General features: G+C 41.4%; 1 protein-coding gene across 1 annotated transcript in view; it reads right to left on the bottom strand.

Moving 5' to 3' along the window:
- The window catches only part of LOC103174907 (INSC spindle orientation adaptor protein), a 63,902-nt gene extending 38,142 nt beyond the window's left edge, over positions 1-25,760 (bottom strand). The window contains exons 1-3 of the mRNA XM_042341574.1: positions 25,704-25,760; positions 25,526-25,603; positions 11,937-12,037 (exon numbers count right to left, since the gene is read on the bottom strand). The gene's annotated coding sequence lies outside the window, so the exon portion shown is untranslated. The remainder of the gene's footprint in view (positions 1-11,936; positions 12,038-25,525; positions 25,604-25,703) is intronic.

The raw sequence follows: 25,760 nt of genomic DNA on the forward strand, positions 1-25,760 counted from the left end.
AGGAGGCATTGATGTTCAAGATCTTCTCTCAAATAATGCATGAAGTGGAAGTAGGAAGGAATGCTGCAAATAAAGTCCATGTATCTGCTTGTCAGACGCTTGTTTTGACATTGCTTTTGAATAGGCGTGGGCTGGCACACTTTGCTTACTTCTCATGGCATTAGCGTCACACACAAGGAAAGTGAGTCACAAACAAACAGAATCGAGCTCTCCAGAGGGCTATATCCTGTGATGTGAGCTTTTATTCTACAGTGAGGCCAGGTTAATTGGACTCTGATTTTAATCTTTAGAACTCAGATCACCAATAATGAGATGTTCCTTGCTGACGTCATACGTTTAGAAAGTGCAAAGTATATTCGTAAAGGTAGCAGAAAGAATACTTCACGAAACCACTGGGAAATGGTACGGTATTTGCCTCTGCATTGTAGCTAAAAACAGCAAACAGTGATCAACAAAACCTCCACATCACTTTAAGACATTGTTCTCCCTCAATCCTTGATTTTATATGGACACAAATTCAGATGTGGCTTAAAAAAAACTTTATGTTCCATGTTTTGTCTCTCCTGCACTCTCAACTTAAAACTTGCCTCTTTGACCAAATCTATGGTCACCTCTTTCCTCCTCTCTTTTACAACTTGCTCAACATTCCCCCACCCCACCACCACCACTGAAAGGCTCTCTGATTGGGAAAGGCACTGTATAAATGCACGTTGTTGTCTTGTTCACGTCATCTCATCCAGTTTGACCATCTGTGGATATAATTTTCATTCAAACCCGGTGTAGTATTAATGTTCTGCCACTCGATGGCACTAACACATTTAGTAAATAGATGCCATTAGGAAGACTCATGGGCTAAGATTTGTGGACGGGAGAGGGAAATGTTTTGTTAACTCACTCATAAGCAACAAAGTTATTAGTGATGCGATCAATGCCACGAGTGGGATATTAAATCATGACCCAAATTGCCTGCACAATCTTATTTTGTTCAGAGCACGTTTTTGAAAAATGAATTCTGCAAAGAGACAACATAGACGGCTGAAGGCACACAAAATCACCAAATTGGTTGGGATGAAGAAGTCCCTTCGGCCCATCTAATCTCATCGTTCCAGAACACCCACCCTACCGTACCCTCATCCCTGCCTCAAGCTACTTTTTAATGACGTCAGTGTACTGGCTTCTACCATATTTCCTGGTGACCTGTTCCAGTCATTGATTACCCTCTGGCTACAGAAAAACTTCTTGATATCTTTGCTGAAATTGCCCAGTACAAATCTAATCCTAGGTCCTCTTGTTCTACTGTCTTGTTGCATCCTAAAGTATTGATCTGGGTTATGTGTCACCACTAAACTACTTTTTCAATCCCATTTAATATTTTGCTCATCTCTAGGTATACTTCATTCCTCTGAAGAATATCTCCAGAGCTTCTAGAGAGAACGAGTGAACCTCTGTGTTGGATGAGGATTGAGAATGTCTCATACTTTGAAAAAAATACTGAATCATGAATTGTTTCAATAATTAGAATGGAACATGGCATCAACTCCACCAAATATGAAAAAAATAATTTGATAGAAACAAATACACGGAAAAAATCCTACAATTTATAGGGAAGGTTAACTTCAGTTGTCTCCTGAAGGAAGTTGTTGGGAATGTTGTAATGAGGATCACGCCACATCTAAACATCTTTGGGTGCATTTTTTAAAAAAAAAAAGAATTTCAGACAACGGGCTTCAAAGTTAAAACTGAATTCAATCAAATTGCGAACTCACTTAAATGTTTCTGGATTCTTGTAGTGTTGTGGTTAGCACGCTCGCCTCACAAGCGAGAGGACCTGGGTTCGATTCCCAGGCACGGTGAAACCTTAGGCACCTGTTTACCTAGCAGTAAGTTGGAACCTGGTTGTTAGTAGATTGGCGGATCGCTTTCCGGGGGGGGGGGGTGTTAATCCTAAAAAAAACAGGGCTTATTTTACTCTGTGTTTTTGGGACACAGCTGTTTGCAATTGGCTGCTGCGTTTCACCCACAAAGTACACGGTCAATCCACTTTGCAAAATATTCTGTGAAGCGCTTTGAGATGTCTCAACGATCTGATAAGGAGCTGTATCAATTGCAAGGATTATTATTATTATAAATGTTATCTTAACAGAGTTAAACTAGATCCAGGTGGACTTTGTACCCACCAATGGGTTAACAATTCCAGTCTGAATATGAGAGTATCTAACTGAAAGGAAATATAGAATGTTTCACCTATAAAGATGTGTTATGAATGTTGATTCATGTGTATGAACACGCTATGACTCACATGAGCAAGTTATAAAATTTCTCTTTCCCATTGAAAGAACATGCACTACATGACCATGAGAACACAACATTCAATTTAGACCTGGTTGGAAACTGCTCAGGTTGATTTAGAATAATGTCCCATGTCCTGGTAGATCAAGCAGGTTAGCATTTGACTTCAAATTAGAAGGTTACAAGTGCATGTCTCTCTGGATCTTCTGCCCTTTATGCATTAGCTCTCGTAGTTTCGGTCCGGTTGGGAGTCAAATCACAGGGCTTATTTTACTCTGTGCATTCATAGCCACAAATTCATTGCTGCAACGCTGAGCACTATTCTGCTCCATTTGCTAAGTTAGGCAAATTTGTGCCTAGAAACAATGACAATTTGCATTTATATAGTCGGGTAATGTCTCGGAGTGCTTTACAAGGATCTGTTCGGACACCGAGCGAGGAGGGAGGAGGGAAAGAGGGAATAATGGGTGGGATTGCGAGGTGACAGTAATAATAATAATAATAGCAATAAACACGACATTCAATTTTACATTGGTAATAACATTCACCATTTATAGTTATTTGGTGTTATTCACTAAATGATTGAAATGGTGCCATGTGGGTTACTTTCTCATTATCAGCACGTTTACAGACATTTAGTGGAACACAATATTTTATAATGGTCACCACGCTACCAGATTTCCACAGGAAGTCACAGGGTTGCAGGTGGGGGAGGAGGGCTGTGGAGGGGGTGATGAGAAGCTCCTCATGGTAGAAAAAGATAAACACACAAGTTATAACAGATGTTACTAGAGTGGCTGGTCTCAGAACAAGTGGCTTCTGAGAGCAAAATCCGTGACTTTAAGGATAACAAATAGCATGTGAATGTTCGCAAAGTGATCTGCTACAAAGAAATAGACAGATTCGGAAGTGTTTAGACTTGCCTCAGGACATGATATGTCAAATAAATATATTTCTCCCACCACCCCCACACACCACCACCACCACCGCCACTCTCTGTCAAGTGCATCCAACCTGCCTTCGCACAAAGGCCTCAGAGGAATACAGCGAACCGGCAATGCTTTACAATTAATCAGCTTATGGCTCGATCTTATTTTACAACGTAATCTAATTTTAGCTGAACTAGCTTTCAAAAGATAGTCTCAGCAAGTGTCTGACACGCTAACAGACTAAGCATTCTTTCTTATCATTTTATAACTCTATGGCTAGATGCCCAGCCATGATTGTACACAATTTGTTAGAAAGAAAGACTTGATGCATTAAGTGCTTGTGCCTTTTTTTCGTCGTACACTATTGATGGGTCACATTTCAGATGATTCCATTTGAAACCTTCTAACGCATTAGGGCTGCAAAGTTACTCGGATCCATTTGGCTAATGATTCAGCCCCTGCAATGAGAGTAAATGATAGCTATTTACAGTAAATTATTCAATTAGCTGCAAAGGAAGCGATGCCTTCGCATCCCATTGTTTGGCATGGCGAAATTAAGATGCACTGTTACGCCCAGCCAGCCCCACTCTAGTCGAGAATCATTATTAATTATTTAATCTGCCGTTTGAGACAGACCTGAAGAGAAATGCTTTCTGCTGTCGGCATTGTAAACTGGGAGATATGATTCTCAGTTTGCACGGCCAGACCAGCCAAGACAGGAACCAGGAAGTATTTCTAATATTTATAGTGAGGGCAGCCAACAGCTGGAAACAGGGTTCAGTGACAGCCAAACGGGTTACCAAAGAAGAGGCTGAGGACACTGGGTTTATTAGGTAATAGGTGGGTATTTGGGAAGGATTAAGAAAAAATGGGCCTTTGTCGTTAAAATCTCTTGTAATCTACAACAGGTACATTCTCTCAGGTAGCTACAGTAGATATTAAATAGAGACAACAAGACTCACCCCCAACCTTCATTCATTCACACCTATGGAACAATACAGCACTGTACGAAGAGGATGACTAGATTAAAAGACAGCCAACTATTCACACGCTTGTTTCCGACTCCCTGAATCACCTTTTATGTGAAACTATTAACTTTTAATTTATGTTCCTCCACCTTCTATCCCTTCCACCCCCGGTTTTAGCTGGGTAGACTCCAACAGTACACACTCTGTGCATTGGCTTGGCTCTTGAGACTTGGCTCTTGCCAACCTAAGCCTAACACTGTCCGGATTTAGGTAAGCAGGATGAGCCCTCCAGGGAGAAGGTGCGCATTCCATTCCAACAATCTATCTCCTGAATCTCCAGGTGTAGGTGGAATTCATGGAATTCTCAGTTTGGTTTGGATACTCTTAAGCATGGGAATGGCTTTCCATATGTTTCCGACACCCGGCTGACCCCTCCAAAAATATTTTTCAAGCCTCTATTTTTTTCTCTCTCAGACACCTTACTTGATGTGCCATGTATAGCCTTGGGGGACAGTCTTGGATTTTCCTCGGGGGAGAGGGAACTGTGTTTACAATACACGCCACTAATTATCTGTCGCAATGTCTGGGCTGGCTGTGCACTTCGCTTGATTGCTTTTATGAAATAACCATGCTAATGAAATATAGAACTTCAGCACTTTAAAAAATTAGAAAGAATTAAAAACAAATTGGATTTTATATGGGATTTCTGATTTCAGTTTTAAATTGCAACAAGGGCCTGCTTTTGAAATGATTTTATTTTACAATGAGCCTTGTTGGTTCCAATAAAACAAAGAAATCGTTTGACCATCATTACGGGAAGCGATCCAGCCAATTAACAGTTTTCCCCGTCTCTGCTTCTAGTGTGCATTCATTTGGCGTAGCTTCAAACTCCAGCCCTCCCCCCCCACCCACACTACACCCGTCAAAACAGTAAAATTTGCTTCCAAAAGTTGCACGTAATGTGTATTGTAAGGTAAGAATTATTGTAATACTGCTATTTATTTCGCCTACAAATACACAGTAACGACACTTTGCGACAAATCCTGCAAAGCGCTTTGAAACATTTCAACAAAGTGATGAGATGCTATGTCAATTAAAAGGTTTATTATTATATTACAATATAATGCAATGTAATAATAATATTACTAATAATAATCATTATGCGAATGTGCACTGGTGCATTTTATTTGAAAGCATGCATCCAGTGATGCTATCGGCAAAGGTGAAGAAAACAAAGTATATATTTAAGCAAGGACTCAGTAATTCAGAATCTAACCAACAATCTTTTTTCCAATTGGCTGGGTATCTGCCACATGCGGAAACCCATCGCCATACTTAAGAGTCTCCAAATCAATTACCCTCTGGGTAAAGAAAAACTTCCCACTGTGTGTCCTGAAATTGCCCACTGCAATAATAATTCTACTGGCTACTGTCTTGGTGCATCCTATAGTATTGTTCTGCTTTCATACTCTCTTCAATAGTTAAATTCTGCTTCCTTTACACTGAACTGTTGTGTTCTGATCCTGTCCCACCGTTGGCAGCCACATGGATCTTTGCTCACATGGATCCCCGCCAGTATTTATTTTACCCGCAGTCTTGTGCATCGTTCCAGAACACACTCAACACTGCACCACAGTTTGCAGCTGAATCTTTATTTTATGCAATAGATGTTTGCACACATTCACACACGATAGAGCAAACACGCGAGAGGAGTGATAGGAAAATCCTGCCCATGTGGTAAAATATCAGTCGGCTTCTCACAAGCAGGGGTCAGATCTGGGCAGTCAGTCACTTGAACGTATGGTATTTAAAGTACCTCTGATAAGTGTACCATTCTTCATTGAGCTGAGCGATTAGCATTTCACAAGATAAGCAAGGCCAGTGACAGCTGTAGGAAATTGAACAAAATTTACAGGCAATTTAAATATCATATCAAAGTAAGATTGAAGGTCGGAGTTTAAACTTTTTTTTTCTTTTGCACTATCTCCTGAGGCAGCATTTATCTCCGCTTCACTTTGCTGGGTTGCCTTTCAGAAAGAGGTCCTACAGGCTCTGAGTGCACATTCTCAAAGCACATTTGTGTCACCGTCAAGGTTGTGGCATTTACCCAAAAGCCCTTTATTAGTCACTAAATTTATTCCGAAACACTACAAAATATTCCTTTAAACATCTTACAATCCCAGCACCCTGCGTCAATAAATCAGCCATTAACTTGGTTGAAGCTTAAAGCAGCGACCTGCCCTCAGGTTGCACTGTTGGCAGGTTTGCTGATGTAGGGATTCTACCTTTAACATCCTATAAAATGAAACTTTGAATTTACAGATTAAAAAAAACGACTCCTTTCAATACAATCATTGAAATTGATGGAAATGGACCGCAACCAGATTCATCAGAGAGTTACGTCTTCAGGCTCCTGTGAGCTAGCTTTCACAGCAGCGTGCTGTGAAAACAGGGTTAGAGCAAAGAGGTTTCAACCCCAAGTCTGCCGCTGCACCTGCTCTGAATTATGGAACTGTTACTGTCACAATGCATTTGTGTTCTTAAAACCAATGGGCTAGAATAGTTCGGAGGTAAAAGGGGCTCCAAGGTTAGAAGGCGAAGGTTAAGCTATAGTTTGTTTTTACTATTATGCAGAAACCTATCGCCACACTTAAAAAGAGTATCCAAATCAGACTGAGAGTTCCACATATGCTTGCTACCCACACATGGAAAGTTCCCTGCCTACCAAATCCCGGAGAGTATTAGGCACAGGTTGCAAGAGCCAAGACTTGTGGGACTCCAGAGTGTGTGTTCGGCTACCAAGTTGGAGGTTAACCAGCTAAAACCACACAGCTTGCTATTGTGAGGCAGCTCAGTCCTAAGGAAATCTCTGTATGCTTCCCCCTCTTAATGGAATTCTCTCCCAATGTCATTTTGTCTTGTACCTTCTCTTCCTGCCTTCAAACTGCTTCTAAAAATGCATCTCTTTCACCGTGTCTTTGGTCAACACCCATATATTCTCTGTCTTCGTTCCTCCACCCCCCCCTCCCCCACTCAATGATACTGCTTTTTGTGAAGTGCTTCGAGATGTCCATCCAACATGAAAGCCGTGCAAGTCTGTTATAAGATAGCACAATAGGTGCATTCTCGTAGGTATTATCCTTCGGATGAGAAATTACACCAAAATCCTATCTGCCTGTTCGGGTAGTCATTAAAGATCCCGTGGCACTATTCAAAAAGAGTTTTTCCTTGCCAACAATCCCTGTCTGTACAGAACTGTGTTGCCTACAAATACACAGTCACTCCATTTCACAGTAAATCCTGCGAAGCGCTATGAGACACCCTTCCGACGTGATAGGACGCTATACTAAACCAGAGGAATATTATACAATATGCATCACGAAATCAGAGTGAAGCTTATAGGCACAACATTCTAACTATCACTGCAAAACTTTTCGATGGCATGAATATTATGGGCTGTCAGGCCACAGACGTACGTGCAGTAACACATGGCCCAGCTTGCGCTCTAACAGCTTAGGATATCATATCACACGCCTGTCTTTTAATGCGCTCAGCACGCAACATCCCCGAAATATCAGGGGCTATCTGCTGTATCAGCTACTAAATATAGTGCCCATTAAGCCCAATAAAAATATCATTGCTCATACAGTGCAGTAATAGAGTCAGTGGACCGCGGATAACAGAAGTTCAAAGCTGCACCCCTCCACAATATCAACTCTGTGGGGCTCAACAAAATAGGCTATTTATTAAAAAAAAGAGAGTTCAGTCCTTTGGGAAATGTTATGCTGGAAATTTTGTGGCATTCAAAGAAATTGAAAATGACTTGGAATTCCAAAATATCTCTCTGTTGAGGAGGCGGTCGACTGACACCACACCCCAATGCCAAGGCAACACAGAGCAATGCCACGGCAACATACAGGAACGCCATGACAACACACCACAATTAGGGGTAGAGGAATCTCAGCAACTTGGCACTTCCCTCCGACGTGAAAGGCGTTGTATCAATGTAATTTGTTGTTATTGTTGGAAGAAGAAACGAGAACGAAATAGGTAGGCACTGCAAGCGAAGTTCTTCCTCGTTTTAATGGGGTGGTTGTCTGTCTCAAAGCACTTAACGGGATTTTACCATGAAGTGTAGTGACTGTGTATTTGTAGGCAAACGCTTCCCTCCACTACTGCAGGTCACCCTTGCGCGCACACAATCTGCTCCAAGGTGACACCTGCTTACAGGAAGCTCTGATATTAGCCAATGTGGATGGTTGGTGAGGGGGGAGGGGGCAAGGATGACAACAGAAGCCTGGACTGCCACTTCACCCCTCCCAAAGGGGGAAGCTTTCCAATTCATTTCTATCTATTTTTAAAGTTTCAATGCCTGCGCTCTCCACACACTACGTGAGACGTGACACTACAGTCAACTTATCAGCACAATACGTTTTTGCCGGAGAGCAAGTGACAGGATTGAAGTGCAATATTGGCAGAAAATCCAATATCAGTAAATGTATATCCAAACATAGCACAGAATAATTTCTTTCAAAATCAATCCCATTTAATCTTATTAACTTTAAATCTCTGCCAACATTTCTATTCATTAGAAATTTAATTCCGTAGTAGATTTTCAGACCGCAAGCCAACTCTGCTATGAAAATCAAGCTGATTTCAGGGCCCGAGATCAATTCAGCCTTGACGATAACAGATCAAAACCAAACATTTACTCCTGGCAACTCCGAGTGATGACGGCATGAAGTCTGGAAGAAATCAGTGTCACTGTGTACTAACAAGGTACAAAGGCTAGTGTGCAAAGTTCAACTGCATCTGTAGCCTCTATATCTAATTTCTCTAGTTCCAATTTTTGGGATGAATCAGCCAAGTCCCTAACATGCACATAAACACATCGCCATTCTTAGAGCTTCCAGAATAAGACACTGAGATTTCCACATAGGTATGGAAATTTTCATTTGTCTTGTGTGGAGTGTGCAGTCTCCTTCTCTCCGCTCTCCCGCTTATCATGTCATTGCGACCCCTTCAAAGTGCTGCGAATTTTATAAGTCGGCCAGGACACCTGGAGAAACTCCCTTCTCATTTCAAATAGGGAACGGTGCTATTAAAGACAGGTGCTGACATGCACATTGATATGGAATCAGCCTTTGCTGCCTTGGAATAAGACAATAAGATCACAAAGACTGAGTACAGGAAATGCAAGAAGCACATTGACACTCCAGCTGCAGCGGTTGAACCATGTGATGTTTCTCATTCACTCGTCACATCCTCATACAAATTTCAGAAGATTAAGATCATTTGGAAAGTACCAGGTGCAGTCATGAAGAACAGCCCCGGTCACCGCTTTCACAATGGAAAACTTTTATAGCTCGATAACAAACACATATTTCAACTGAGCGCTCAAAAGCCAGGTGCTGTGGTGGTGTTACATTAAACTCCAAGGAAGGAAACATTCAATAGAAATCAAAACCTTCTGACCTTGATGGCCCTTCCGATCTTTCTTTTATATTTGACCCCCCCCATTTTCCATCAATACTCCAACAAAAAAATATTGTAACCATCCCACAAAAATATTAATTTTGTCGCAAACTAAAGGGCAGGTATAGTTCAAAAAAGGTAACGTTCTCCATTTTCATCGTCTATCCTTTCAAGACCGGTCAGAAATGTTATTCACTGTCGAAGCACTCTGGGGTGCTATACTATGTGAAGGGCACTATATAAATGTAAGTTGTGTTGTTGTTTTCTTTGCTTACCTAGCAGTAAGTCGGATGTTACAACAATAACAACAACAAGATTCCATTTATAGAGCGCCTTTCACGTCGGGAGGACGTCCCAAGGCGCTGTACAGTTGGGTCAGGACCCGAGCAGGGGGGAATTGGTCAGGGTGAGGGGAGGGAAGGGAGGGAGCGAGGAGGGGGTAGAGAGTCAAGAGGGGAGCTGAAGGCACGGTCAAAGAGAAAGGTCTTGAGACCGGCCTTGAAGGAGGAAAGTTGATTAGAGTTGATTAGAGCATCTATTTCTGGGGGTAATAATCCCCCCCAAAAAATTGGGTCATTCAATCATGACTGTTTGTGGGACAATGGTTTCATCCACAAAATACACAGTCAATTCACTTTGCAAAATATTCTGTGAAGCACTTTGAGATGTCTCAACAACTTGATAAGGTGGTATATCAAATGGAAGGATTATTATTATTATAATTATCCGACTGCCCAGCAACAGAAGCACAGTGAAGTTCATGCCCTGCTGTGAGTCATTCGCTATACGTTTCCGAAGAGCGTTCTTGCTTCTATTTTAAGGGCTATTTTAATGCGAAATGCTTTGAAGGATGAGTTAGTGTCAATGGGTTTGAAGCGAAAAAAAAATCCTCCCCCTTTTTACTCATGATTTATCGCCACATTCCAAACATCAGCTTGAGCAAACAGACATATCATCTCCCTGCATTCACAGCAATCTCTTTGTCAACACACATCCGAGAGATCTGAACTATACATTTGCCGGGTTTGAAATGCAAACAAAAAAAGGGCAATGTGTGCCAGAGCAGCGAGACAGAAATTGCACCAGCTTGGCTGAAAAACATCATGACATTTCTGCCAATCAAACACTTGTCCTTTCCCCCTCATGATTCCCATTTAAAATAAAAGCTGTGACCCAAAGCGATGCCCAATCAATCTCCTCATTCACTTGTTGTAGTTTCAAATGACCTAACCTTGTGCAGCGGACAGATCCTTAAGTTCATATTGTGAGGTTGTCAGCCATTGAATCAAGCACACACACACACCATACACACACAGTATAAAACCTGTCAAAGTCTGCAGGCATCTCAGCCTTTGATTCATTCATTGTAGTAATGTAGTTCCGATATTTGAAAGATAAAATATTGTTAAGGAACTAAATAAATTACAGCAGTCACAAATTCAATTTCTTTACAACCCCAGAAATAAGACTCTGACAGTTTTATGAGATTAGATGACACAGCCGTTGTCTTTCTGGTCAAATTCAAATAACAGTGTCCATTACATATTCAGAGGAAAATCTCATAAATATCAATGCTCTAATGATCTCACTTTGGTGTCCATACATGTTATTGTTACAATAATAACAATAATAATCCTTGCATTTGATATAGTACTTTCCACGTCTTCTAGATGTCTCAAAGCGCTTCACAGAATATATTGTAAAGTGAAATGACTATATTTTGTGGGCGAATTGCGGCAGCCAATTGCACACAGCAGTGTCCACCAAACAGTTGTGGATTCAGTTTATGATATTGGTGAGACGATCTAAGGCATCCAAAGCAAGGGGACATAGTCTTAATATTAAGGCTAAAGATGGTTAGAAGTGAGATTGGAAAACATTTCTTCACACAGAGGGTTGTGGTGAAGTGAAATAAACGTCCCCCGAAGGTGTTCAAAGGGGAGGGAGATAAGTGAGAAACAAGAGGATTAAAGGGGTGTGGGGGAATGGGATTAAAAGGTCGTCTAGGAGTTCAATGGGCTGAATGGCCTACTCTTTATCTAGGATCCACCTCACCTGGGAAGAGTTGCAATACTTTGTGCAGTAATTCGATGGCATCAATAGTGCCAATTGTTTTGTGATTTTACACTCTATTCTTAAGAGGTAAATAGTTGTTGTTTCACTATCTGTGCGAGTCCAAGATTTTAACAGCAGTTAATTTGTGAGTTGCATGAATCCACCCCAAAACACCATCCTCTTCCGTTTTCTAAAACCATCAACTTAACTCGGAAAATACCTTGCCGAGGAGCCTGGAATTCTTTGCAATGTTTGAACCAGAGGAAGAGGCATCCAATCAGACATCGGGTTTCCAACTCTCAATTCGCCCTGAAGAGAGACCTGCAAACACAAGGTATTACGGCAATTACTCCACAGCACCGGATCATTTGGAAACAGATTCAGAATGATGCAGCATAACTTTCTGCGTATTGGTTAGTGTGCTTGCAAGCAAGAGGATTCGGGTTAGATTCCCGGGCAGGGCAAAACGTTGGCAAGTTTACTTACTCCACACGCCTCTAATTACCGAGCAGTAATTAGGAACTCTGTTGCTAGTCGATTGGCGGATTGGTTTCCGACAGTAATAATCTCTCAAAAAAATAAAAAATGTGGTCACTCAACCCACGACTATTTGTGGGATACAGCTCTGTGCAATTTGGCTGCCACATTTCGCCCACAAAATACACAGTCAATCCACTTGACAATATATTCTGTGAAATGCTTTGCGATATCTCAATGATGTGCTAAGGCGCTAATATCTAATGCAAGGATTATTATTACTCACACTAACTGGCTCAATACAATGAACTCCTTTCCTCCCAATATTGTTTGCAGCCAAGAATCTACCTGTCCCCTGTGAAACAACACGTGCGAAAGGCACCCGCAACATTAGTGACAAAGTAATAGATGTGCAGGACACAGAGGAATGTATTCAAAACAACATATTGTTATCATTGCATCCGTTTTCTAGTCTTTTGTCCACAGATAACGCCAAATGCCAATCAACTCGGGACAAATACAATGCACTCCCACAACTCCCTTGTGCAACAAACTATACTTTGTTTTTACAAAAAAGCTCCTGTTGAACTCTTCATCTTTTTTGTGCAATTACAGATCGACTATTGTACCATGAATAAAAGGGCATTTTCTTTCCCTCAATTTTCTGTAGTACACACAGAACATTGGTTTCATGGCTCGTACATTCATTGCAACTTATGTGAATTCAAATAATCTTTGCATTCGGTATAGTGTCTTTCATAAAGTTCTGTTCGCTTCCTCCACTCAGCAGGCTCTGACCTGCTCCATGTCTCTCACCTGCCCTGCCGCACCCCACCCTCGGCAATCAGGCCTTCAACCTTTTGCTGCTACCTTTTGGAACTCCATCCGCTTCACCTCGCTCCCTAACTTGCCATCTCAAGACCCTCCTCTTTGACCATGCCTTCAGTCACCTGCCTAACACTACCCTCCCTGCCCTCCACCCCTCCTGATTGCAAACCCCAGCTCAGGTCCAAATCCCCTGACTGTCCCACCTCTTGGGATGTCCTCCCGATGTAAAAGGCACTTTACAAATGTAGTTTGTTGTTGTTGTTTCATGTCAGGAGGACGGCCCAAAGCATCCCACAATGAATTTACCCTGAGTATATTATAAATTAATAATACCTTCAGTAAAGGAATAGTTAAAACTATTTTTGTTCGAAACTGCAAACTGTTTGAATTGTATGAAAGGATTGGCAATCCTATCCTGCCCCATTGACTCAAATCATGCTGCTGAACCACTTGATAAAAGGAGGGTTGAAAAATACACTTTCACTATAAGTATATAAAATAATACATGCACACACACATACACAGACACTCTGGACATAGTTATTAGATGCCTAGATGCCTAGGTTAAATAAAACCTTGTGTACTTACTGTATTTCCAACAGGTTCAAAACTGATAATGAAATTCAGGTTTGTTTCCTTCTAGTATCTAGAAAATGAAACCAGCAACTTCCCAACTGCTGTAAAGTGATCATGCAATTGTCAGCTGTGAAATCGATCCTTCCAGGAGGTGAGAAATGCAGGAGGTCAGGGGTCAGGCTCACGGCCACGATCAGATAAATGAAAGAAAGAAAAGTTTACTTTGAGCATGTTCCCCAGAGCAAACGAGAAAGATAATGTTGTGGGGTGGGGTGAGGCAGGGCGGGAGTGGGGTGAGGTGGGGGGGCGGGGCGGTTAAGGCACATATCCTTTAATAAAGGTAAGTCATTTCCCAGAATATGCACTATTCTGCATCTTGAAGGGGGGGGGGGGGGGGGAATGAGAGAACAAAGGCATGTTATTCTTTTCGTTCTGATGCAGAAATAAAACCGAAGCTCTAAAAAAGGTGCTGAGTTTCCACATTCCTAAATACGAGAATACCTGGGTTTCTACAGCAGCGGTGATCAGAGCCTGAGAGCGGAAAGTTTCAGTGAAACTCCCTGCTCGGAGTTGATTATTCAAGTGGCATCATGGCTGTCAGGCCTGTTGGCACTGGTCGTGTGGTGAGGAACTTCAATTACAGTACTTTAACCATTAATCATCTGCTCCATGATGAACAGTGTTTCAGCTGCGAGGCACATGATCTAGGAGTGGGCCAGACGGGGATGTGAGGGGAGGATTGAGAGGAATTGAGATCGGGACCGTTCTCACTTTTAGAACATTTGGGATTAAAATGCAATTCAGGAGAGAGAGAAAACAAATCTTTTAAATGCAGGAAAAACTGCAATATTAACAGGATTCAATAATTCAAGGAATTCTAAATAATACTTGCACTTGATAAGGCGTCTTATACACGTCGCTGAGACGTCTCAAAGAGCTTCACATAATATACTGCAAAGTGGATTGATTTAGTATTTTGTGGGTGAAATGCGGCAGCCAATTGCACCCAGCGGTGTCCTGCAAACAGTCATGGGTGACCAATTTTTTTTGGAGGGATTATTACCCCCGGAACGCGATCCGCCAATCGATTAACAACCGGGTTCAATGATTCAGTGAAACTGTTCAGTAAACAGAGGAGTTAGGAGACTTGCCTAAGGTTTCACCCAGCCCGGGAATCAAACCCAGGTCCTTTCACTAACCAATACGTCACAGGACTCCGCAGTAGAAAGGTAGAATGTTCAGCAGGCACTGCTTTCGCTATGGGACGTGGCTTATATATAAGGGTGTTGCTGCCACCACTCTGCAAGCGTACCGAGCTCAAGTTGAGATGATCCAAGGTGAGTGCTGACTCAATGCCCCAATCCAAGAGGCAGGCAAGTCTTGCAAGTCTGCCAGGCCAACAGCTGCACTCCAACAGGCGCTGAGCTGTCAATTGGCCATATCACCATGGAGACTGTCGGGAGGAATGCTTTTGAAAATATCAGGGGCTGCGCTATTAATCAGTTCAAATAAGTCTAAACCTCTATCAAACCGAAAACCAGAAAGACACAGCAGGGCAGCAGAGAGAACATCCAGTTCAGACATCAAAGGCTTTCGGACTCGGGGTTATGTAAGCAATTAGGTTTAGATTTCAAATTGACGATATCCCTCTTCATTATGGTAGCTCATTCAAGCACCTTCTTCCCCAGAAAAACACCAGGGAACAGTTTCTAAATAACACACAACGTAACTGAACTCAGATGTACAGGTGTTTCACTGGGCACAGAGCTTTGCCTCGACTGCACATTTTGGTTACATTTGTTCTGTGTTTTTTCATGCACATTTTTTTTCATTCTGTTTCAAAGAAAAACAAAATAGTCCGACTTAAACTGTTCTGGACTCAAAGTCGGCAGATGTTGGAATATGCCCCATTAGAAAACGCACTTCTCACCAAACTTTGTGAATAACAAAATACTTCGCTAGCCACAAAGAATTTATAGTAAATTGAACTTATTTATTTATTCACCCACAAGGATCCACTGTTAAGGCTTTTGTCTACTGAAACTTTTAAAGCATAGGTTTGAAAGTTTCAAAAGGCAAACGTAATGGGTCTTGCTTTGCAGCTGTTTAAAAACCCATTTAAAAGATGAAGGCATCTATCTGTACATCAAACTCTTACTTGTAAGCATCAGCTTGGCTAAGTTGGTAGCACTTTTGTCTTCACAATCATTCATTTCCCTTCTCTACTTTCATCTACAGTTCAGCCATATATAGGTGATGGTTAGCTCTGAACGTATCATCTTGCACACCGATGCACCTCTGTTGCTGTTTTGTACAACATTAAACTTTCAGACACATCCTGCGATGGGCTTCAGGTCAGTTTATTGCTCTTCGTCTGTTGGCAAATTGCCAGTTGATTGAGGCTATTTGAAGTTCAATCAGGTGCTGTCCGCTCTTAGCTTCTTTGCCAATTCAGTGCCAGTGCAACATATTGTCTCCTTGTGTCTGAGGCTTGGAATTCACCCCACAGTGAAAAACCTCTTGCATTGTTCTATGCCACAAAACAGAGGAAACGTTCCATCAATCTGGAACAGATGCATCCCCAAAACAGCCTCATCCAGCCCACCTTGAGCTGTTTAATGTAAATTGGATTATTTTCATATTCGTATTTACTAGTCAAGAGAGATTGCTTAGAAAACTAGTCCTCGGGCAGAAACAGAACAGTCAGGGATCGTGATGATGGGCACAAGAGGCGTAGTGTAATGTAATTATTTTGGGGTTAGGGGGAATTTTGTTTCAGACAAGTTTTGCAAAGTTAACAAAAGTATAACATTTCCTGAAGTTGTTTTAGAAATAAATATACCACACTGGTGTTACAACATAACAAATTTCCATTTCCATAGCACCTGTTGTATCAGGATGGTGCCTCAAGGTGTGAAGCCTGTGCATATAATTGAAGATATATAAACTATAAAATTATATAACTCGTAAAATTGGCTGTTGCGTTTTGCCCCACAAATACACAGTCAATCCATTTCACAATATATCCTGTGAAGTGATAAGGCGTTATATCGAATACAAGGATTATTATTAGTATTATTATAAAGAGAAGGCCAAAGAGAAAAAGCTGTTCTCAAATCAGTTGCTTTCCAAGTCACATTCAATAAATGGAAAGAACACGCCAGAATTTTAGACGTGGAATGTTACGCACTATTCATGGTCTCCAGAATCTATTTTAACATCAGAAACAGTGTAAATAGCAATCATGATGCCACCTCACAAATGTGTTGTGTGCGAGGATGTTTAAACGGGATCGTTAAAAGCGCTTTTGACACAAGGGTTTCACGCCAAAAGTTTTCAACGTTTCGTCTCTTTCTTCAGTGGAAAATCTTTCAAATTACTCACGTCCAATCACGCGCTGGAAAAGATGTCAAGCATAGTTAGGCAGGAAGTTTCTCTTATACTGGAGACAAATCTTTTTTTCTCAACAGAAAAAATAACCAAATGGTTTGTTCTGTTTGTTATTGAAATTCACTGATCTGATTCCAGTTTCTCAAAGGCTGCAATACTTAGGAAATTATCTTAAAAGGAAAGCATTTTTGACATACTGAAGGGAGTTTCTCCCAGTACCCTAGCCAACAATTGCCCAGATAAAATTGATCATTCGCTTTGTGGCTGTTTGTGGGACACTGCTGAGCCCAAATTGGTTGCCGCGTTTGCCTACAAAATGCACAGCCACAATGCTTCAGAGTAAATCCTGCAAATCTCTTTGAGATATCCTCTCAACACGAAAGGCGCCATATCAAATGCAAAGGTTATTTTTATTATATTTATTATTATATATGTGATTACTCAATCCACGACTATTTGTGGCACACTCCTGTCCAAAATTGGTTGCTGCGTTTCACCCACAAAATGTACAGTCAATCCACTTTACAGTAGAGTCTGTGAAGCCCTTTGAGATGTTTCAACGACTTGATAAGGCGCTTTATCAAATGCAAGGATTATTATTATATGCAGGATTAACTATAATTTAAAACATGTTTCATTTTCCCTACAGAGTAAGAATGGGCTCATCTGATTCTCAGACGAAGGTGAGCCTTGAGCACAATGGTATAGTATAGCCCAGTGTTCCTAAAATATACACTATATGTGCAATAAAAGTCAGATTTCCCCGGTCGGCAATAATCTGGCACAGGCAAGTCTTTGATGTCTGCATTTTTTCTTTTAAAAGCTGATGTTGAGCCCAACAATGAAGTGAATCGGACCAGCCAACAGCACCTCAGGGGTCCACATTAGCACTTCAAAGTTACACTTTCAACAATCTCCCGGCTTTTTCGTCAAGCACCTTACTTCTTCTACAGACAATGAATCATCAGTGCCCAGTGCTTCTCCGATGTCATCCTTACAGCTCTTAGCACCTCATTGCTGATGTCCCCACAAGTTTGCACGATGAATTAAATACTTAGTTACACGCTAAAAGGTTCACAAGACCTTTGGGAGGGGGAGGGTAGGGTTGCCACGGTTCACACACAAAATATACCGTCAATTCACTTTACGGTATATTCTATGAAGCGTCTTGAGACTTCTCGAAGACGTGATCAGGCGCTATATCAAATGCAAGGATTATTATTATTTATTATTAGCAGCAAAGTGCAATGTCATAGCTCTGTAAGATGGATGTTCCCACAATATCCAGCCTCAGAGGTGTACACAAATCACCACTAAAAGACCAGTGTAAATCTGAGGTAAGGAAGTGAATGGTGGCAGAGTAGAGCATCGGTTTGGCAGGTGGATTTGGCAGTACTGTACTTAAATTTGCAATGTTGCAGTATGAACGCAGCTGTGCAAATGGAGTCTGGTTTCACTCCCCAATGGGTGGTCAGAGAAGTCTCGAGCGAATTCATTTTAATTTCAGTGAAGTTGGTTGGCAACCTTCCCTTTAATAAAAATTAAAGTTCTAACTCTTGATTCCAGAGTGATTGCTGTGCGTGTGCTGAACTCGGAAAGCGGGTCTCAGTTTCTTTTGCAACCAACGCAATGAGGAGCGGGAATTATAACACGTCTCTGCTACTGGAAACAGCACAGTCTCTCTTCCATCTCCACAAACAGGACATTAGCCACTGCAGCTGGTGATCTCCTTGTATTGTCATCTTGATTTCATTGGTAACATATTTGTGTCTGGGTCAGAAGGTTGTGTGTTCAATCCCCACATCAGGATCGTCCAGTTCACAACCCAGGCTGACACTCCAGCACAGCATTGGGGGTTACACTGGATTGTCAGAGGCACCGTCCTTGTGATGAGTGTTAAACCGAGGCTCAATGGCCTATTCAAGTGGATCCTAAGGAACCCATAACACCATTCAAAAGAGAAGGAAGTTTCTTCCCGTGTCCCCCAAAATTAATTTGACATTCACCTGCCTGGCTGTTTTTTTTGTTTATTTGTTTGCTTGTTTGGTCAGCCGGGTGTCTGAATGTACAGAAACCTTGTCACTATGCTTAAGAATATCCAAACCAAACTGAGAATTTCATGCATCCCACCTACACATGGAAGTTCCAGAGATACATTAGAGATGACTGTTTGTGGGACACTGCTATGTGCAAATTGGCTGCTGTGTTTGCCTACAAATACACAGCCAATACACTTTACACTTAATCTCAAGCTCTTTGAGACATTGTTGACATGATAAGGCACTCTATCAAATGCAATGATTATTATTAAATTATTATTAAACATCCATCACCGAACAAAAGAAGCCATATAAAATCTTACGTGCAAACGACAAATTGCATTGCCAGGGCAGTGCAGACTATCACACAATTATCTACATGTAGCACTACACGAATGATCTATCCATCTGCTACTCTGCAGCAATCAAAATCAATGTGGTTCTAGCCAGCTATTCGGATAGTAAGACTTAATTTCACCATTAAAAGCAGTTCAAAAGATCGCTCAGTATGAGTCAGATCAATATCAATTCCCTTTCTCTTTTACAAAGCAATTATTTAGCCAAATATATTTATTTTTAACAAGGCATGGCATATAACAATAGACCAGATTCAGGCAGGAGTAGACCATTGGGTCATTTAACTACCCATCCAACTTCCCAAAACACTCTTTGACACATGTGTCTAATCATCTAATAGCTTTTCCAAGAACTTACCTTGTTCCATGTGAAACCCTTGATAGTTTATCATTCCCATCAACCTTTTGTCTTCAAAAAAAAGACTTTTGCATTGAAGCAAATTTGCTTTTGTTTAAAGATTCTTTTGGAAGCCAGGTATCTGATATATCCAAAAACCCAGCACCATGCTTAAGAGTATCCAAACCAGACTGAAAGTTCCACATATGTATGCAACGTACACATGGAAATTTGCATGTGTCTGGAATGGAATGCTCATTCCTCCTTCCTTGGAGGAACAATCCCTGCTTACTTAATTCCGGAGATCATTAGGTGCAAATTAGCAAGAGCCAAGCCCTGAGGACGCAAAAATGTGCATTGGGGCTACTGCTGGAGTTTAACCAGCTAAAACCGCATAGCTTGCCGTTGAAAATACTGTCTAGCAAGCTTCCTGCTCCCTCTCCAGCTTGGATCACACTATCCATTTGGACTTTGGCTTGCAGAGTTGGGCGGGGTGTGGGGAGCCAAATCCGAAATACTTCATGTTGAAAATACTGCTAAAGGTTTTCCTTCTCCTTTAAAGGCTGAGGACAGAACAAACCCCCTGAGGTCAGTTGAGTTCAACTATTTGGTCAATTGCCTTGAGCCTATATTGGTTCCTTCAGATCCAGGGTTTGGTTTGGCTCATGGCCCTAGTGGAAACATATGATAGTATTTTGTGGACACCAATAAAACCAACATTTCCCTCGTAGCAAAAACAATTTTGAAAATGTGTTCTTCATTTAGCACTTTAAGATAACACAGTATTATTCATCTCTGTCCTTAATAACCAGAATTTCCATGACCTGCGCATTGGTTCCATTATGTCCCTTGATTGCTTCTAATGCCGATTGGTTGAATAGTTCCGCACACTCTCCCTGTTTGACCGTGAGCTGATGCTTATGTCAATCACAATTATCTGGCTGAGCATCGGCCAAGCCAACACTGAGCCCGGGGCATGAAGTCACCCGCTGCGCTGCAAAAACAACAATAAAAATTGGACGCCATCCATTTTTCTTTGAAAAAATAAAGTTGCTGGAATTCCAGCTGTGAGCCAGTGATCACATCCCACGTTCAAACACAAGAAAATCCACGACCGTTTGTGGACACTGCTTTGTGCAATTGACTGTTGCGTTTCGCACACAAAATATACACTAAATCCACTATACAATGTATTCTGTGAAGCGCTTTGAGACGTCTTCAGCGACGTACTATATCAAGGATTATTGTATTATTATTATTATTATTAAAATCAGCACTGGACACTGCTTTGTGGGGAGATTGGGTTTGATTCTTTCACACACAATTTACAATACATGATTTCAGATCCTCAATAAAATATCTGCCCACGGCACAGATGCTTGACCCAATGGGTTGGATGGCCTTCTCATGTGCTGTAAATTTCTAACAAAACATCCTATAAGGTTTGAAGCATTTCTTTCGACTTCTTAAGTAACACATTTAAGCCACGTTCTGACCACTTCGTACCTGCCTGGCTTTTCATATGCTCCAGGAAGCATTAAACTACTGTCTGATTGAGTCATAGAGACCCTTAGATGGTACACCTTAATCAGATGAGTGTTTCCATTTAATCAGATCTTTCACATAAAAGATCAGCAAGAACCATTAACCCCTTGAGTTGAGGGCAATGTTCCATTTCTGGGAAAACAACTGATTCAATCCAATGCAAATGTGAAACACGCAAGTCACTGGATGGTAGCTGACTGCTGTGGCTGCATTGTCTGTATTCAAAAAGAAGACTCACTTGGTCTATTTGTAGTATCGACTATAAAAATAATTTTGTATCATTACTGACCCATTTCATGACCAATAGATATTGGAACTCAAACAGTATAGAAGATGTTTGCCAGGGACTTTTGTGTCCAGTCAAAGGCAAAACAGACAAAAGATATGAGATATGGCATTGGAGTACGAATCTCAAAATCACTCTACAAAGAGATTATCTCTTATGAGTTCACTGCTTGCATGCAGTGGATAGAAAATATGTATTTAATGCATTCCATCATTCTTTGATGGTCTGAGTAATTGGTAGCACTCTTGCCTCTGAGTAAGAAGATTGTGAGTTCAAGTCTCATGTCAGGACTACGAACTCACAGTCTAAGCTGACACTCCAATGCAGCGCTGGGTGAGCATTGAATTGTCAGAGGTACTATTTTTCGGATGAGATGTTAAATCAAGGTCCCGTCTGCTTGTTCAAGTGGATGTTAAAGATCCCATTCCACTGTCTGAAAAGAGAAGGGAGTTTCTCCCGATGTCCTGGCCAACAATCAAATCAGTCATTCACTTCATGGCTGTTTGTGGGACATTGCTCTGCGCAAATTGGCTGCTAAATTTACCTACAAATAGTCACTACACTTAACAGTGTATGTTCTGTGAAGCACTTTGAGACATCTCGATGATGTGATGACATACATTAAATGCAAGGATTATTATATATTGACCTTGTAGGCATAAAGTTGTACATGATTAGGCAACATCATTAGTACGTTAGAGAGGCTGGAATTAGATAATTTAAGCACGACAAAACCTTCAGATGGTGGCTTCAAATCCTAGCAAACGTAATGTTCCACATTCTTGTACTTACTAATCTAGGCTTGCTGCTTAATGAGAGAATGTACAGGCCACATTAGAATAAAACACAGTTGCTAGGCTTCCATTTGGATGAATGTGAAGTTGTATCAGCAATAAGAACATAATGACAACTTACATTTATATGGCGCCTTTCAGATGAAAGAAATGCCTTGAAGTACTGTACAGGAGGAGATCATTAGAATTGAAAGTGAAATGCTGTTAAGGAGGCAAAATTGGGGTGGCTGATTTGCACCAGGGATGTTCTATAAGATACAAGAATAATTTGATTTTGCATCTCTAATGTCAAACCGTTTCAAAGCGCTTCACATGTAATTGCTGTCAAGCACAGTAACTATGTGCTTGTAAGTGAAAATGAAGTAGCCAATGTATTGTTTAAAAAATTGGAAGCAAAAGGAAAGAAAACTAGGTTCAGAGCCTTGGCAGCCTTTGTGTCTGCTCAGTACTGACAGTGGCCCGACCTCAGATCCAGAGTCCCCGAGTGCTAAAATATCAAAATAACCAGTCGTGACTTTTTGCAACGCAAATGCAGTGACATTATTGACCAAAATGAAAGGCTTCCCAAGACACAGTCAACCAGACATCGCACATTGAAGGTCATGATCGGAATTGCACATCTAATTTGGAAAGAACCAGGCTGCTTACCACATACTTTAATTGCACATCGCAGTCAGAATAATAACCTTCTTTACTTTATTCCTGTATTACTCGGCTAGTGATTTTACCCCACGTATAATTAAGCTTCCCTTCGCAATGAAAGAATCACTTCATAATTCATAGTGTCTGTCTCTATCTTGCAATTTGTAGCCTATTTTAGTGCATATTTTAAAGTGCCACCCACACACGCCTCTGTTTACCCAGCAGTAAGCAGGAACACAGTTGTTAGTCGATTAGCAGATTGTCTTTCTGGGGGTAATAATCCTTAAAACATTTTTTAATCAATAAATAATTTGGTCACTCAATTCACGACTGTTTCGCCCACAAAATATACAGCCAATTCGCTTTACAGTATATTCTAGGAAAAATGCTTTGAGACGCCTCGAAGATGTGATAAGGCACAAAACAAATGAAAGTCAAGCAAAAGATTTCTTTCCCTTCTCCTGCTTTCTGAAGCGAGAATCTTCATTCAGATTTGAGAATGTGTTGAGAACGTAAAAGCAGGGGCAGCCCCAATGGTACAGTGGATAGAGCTACAGTTCTACCTATTCCCCGCTGCATTTAGTGACTCCCTTTGTCCACTGCCCCTTTTTTCAACCTCACTATTAATGTATGAGCCTTGGATTGCTATTAGACATCACAACCAAGTTCAATTCTATCTCTGGACAGCAATCAGGAGGGCAAATCCTGTCTGGTTTTCTGAGTTCAAACCATGTGTTGCAACATTCAGTCTCATAGTAGAGCAGGTCAGTGACCGAAACATTAATAATAGTACACAATCAACCCTGAAGCTGCTGTGGACCGGCCAATAGCTTTCAAGGCACCGATGGGCAATGCAATTCACATCGACTGTGTTCCTACTGCGTGGGAGTAAAATTAAAGGTGGTTTTATTCCTGACGCTGGACCCCGAGGTGGTATCATAAGCAGGGCACCAGCACCATTCACTGTAGTTCAGTGTGTGACATGTTACGCTTTGTGGCAATTTGCTGGCAAAACCACAATGGATTTCAACAACAATATACCTTTCGTGTGGAAGGACATCTCAAATCGCTTCACAAGCCCAAACTGGGTGGTGGTGATGGTGGTGGGAGTGGAAAAGAAGGAGAAGAAATTTAATCCAAAACACGGTTTAAAGATATTGGTTTTAAGGCGGGTTTTGAAGGCGGAGAGGGAGGGAGGTGGCAAGGTGGAGAGATTCCAGAGGCAGAATGGCTGAAGGTTCGCCCACCGATGGTAAGGTTGGAACAGGCAGGGGAGGTGACATACAGTGTAAGCATGGCACTGATTCTCTGCCACAGACTTGAGATGGCAAAGGTGAAACTCGCTTAACGTGAGGGCAAACGGGTGTCATAGTATGGTGCAGTGGAAAGCAACTTGAACGATGGCAGACTTCCCATGTAAGCATCCCTTGCAGATGCCAGTAGACAAGACCAGAAAAATTCATTCTTGGGCAGTAACTGGGCACATCTGCTAATGTATAGCCACCTTATTGCTGGAAGCGGGAGGGGCGGGGGGAGAACAGTATGGGGGGAGGATGGAATGTCCCTTTTGGAAATAGGAAGCCTTTATTTTGCAGCTGAACTCATGCCTGTTTGTCAAATCAGTGCCGTGTAGAGGCGAATTTATAAAAGAGCATTCTTTTAAAAAAAGCCTAATCTTTCAGTGAATTGAGGCATTTAAAAGTTAATTAAATCCAAACTCCATGTTCTACAGTACAAGTAAAGCATTTTAATGCAGCTTTTCTGGACTTCTAATACTGTATGATGGGCAGTTCAGAAATTCCTCACCTTTAACTTCACAGAAGTGAAGTCCACAGTGTGGGATTAAGCACAAGGATTTTAATATAAGCGTAGTTTATAGTTAAGCGTCTCTCCACTTCTCTCCTTCAGAAAGTTACAGATCCCTTTGCAAACAGTGAGTAATACAATTACAGACAAACACCGATAGTGACTGACAACCACAAAGTTCCAGCACTGATATCTGTAAACCCCATTTGCTGCATTCTCTTTGCCATGATTTCTTCCCCACTGATACTTAAAATCATAACCCTGCAATATTATGCATGAAGAACCAAACACATGTGTGGCTCCCAGAAATATTTTCCCAAAGCTGTCGTTTAAGTGGAAACTCCTACCCTGCAGAAACACTGTTTTTAACTTCGCTTTGGAAAAAAACAAGCAAAGAAAAAAAGTCACAGGAGAAAAGAAAGTGGAATGCACTGCAAAGCTGCTGCTTTTTCTCTTCAAACGGTGAAAAACGTCAGAAAATAACACGACGCAAACGCAAGACAAGGGACCTTGGATAACGAATGACTGTTTTCGAAATGCTCTGAAACTGATCATTTCCAAATCACCAGGCAAGACAGTTTTCTTTATCTACTGAATACATAATTCATTCCCTGGTGTGAGCACGTCAGTCATGTACAGAGGAGAAAGTGCGCTGACGTGAAAATTCACCGGCGTACGACAACGAAGGCATCAATGAGGTAATAAAAAAAACTAATAGGGTCACAAAACTTACCCAGGAATAAATTAGAGCCTTCACTGCCTGTCTCACTTCCAAATATTCTCTGAAATTCCTCCGTCGCTTGCTTTCCCACTGGAAACAAAGTGAAGAGAAACTCTTGAGACAAGGCGGCACTTTTTGCGTGGACACAAAAGCAAGGGATTTGAGGACTTTGAAGCCAATTTTTGCCAACCACTGAGAACTTGCTTTTCGTTCTCCCACTTGTTCCCTCCCCACTGAAATGCCTCCT

The sequence above is a fragment of the Callorhinchus milii genome, unplaced genomic scaffold (assembly GCF_018977255.1).
Source record: "Callorhinchus milii isolate IMCB2004 unplaced genomic scaffold, IMCB_Cmil_1.0 Scaffold17, whole genome shotgun sequence".
Lineage (NCBI taxonomy): Eukaryota > Metazoa > Chordata > Chondrichthyes > Chimaeriformes > Callorhinchidae > Callorhinchus > Callorhinchus milii.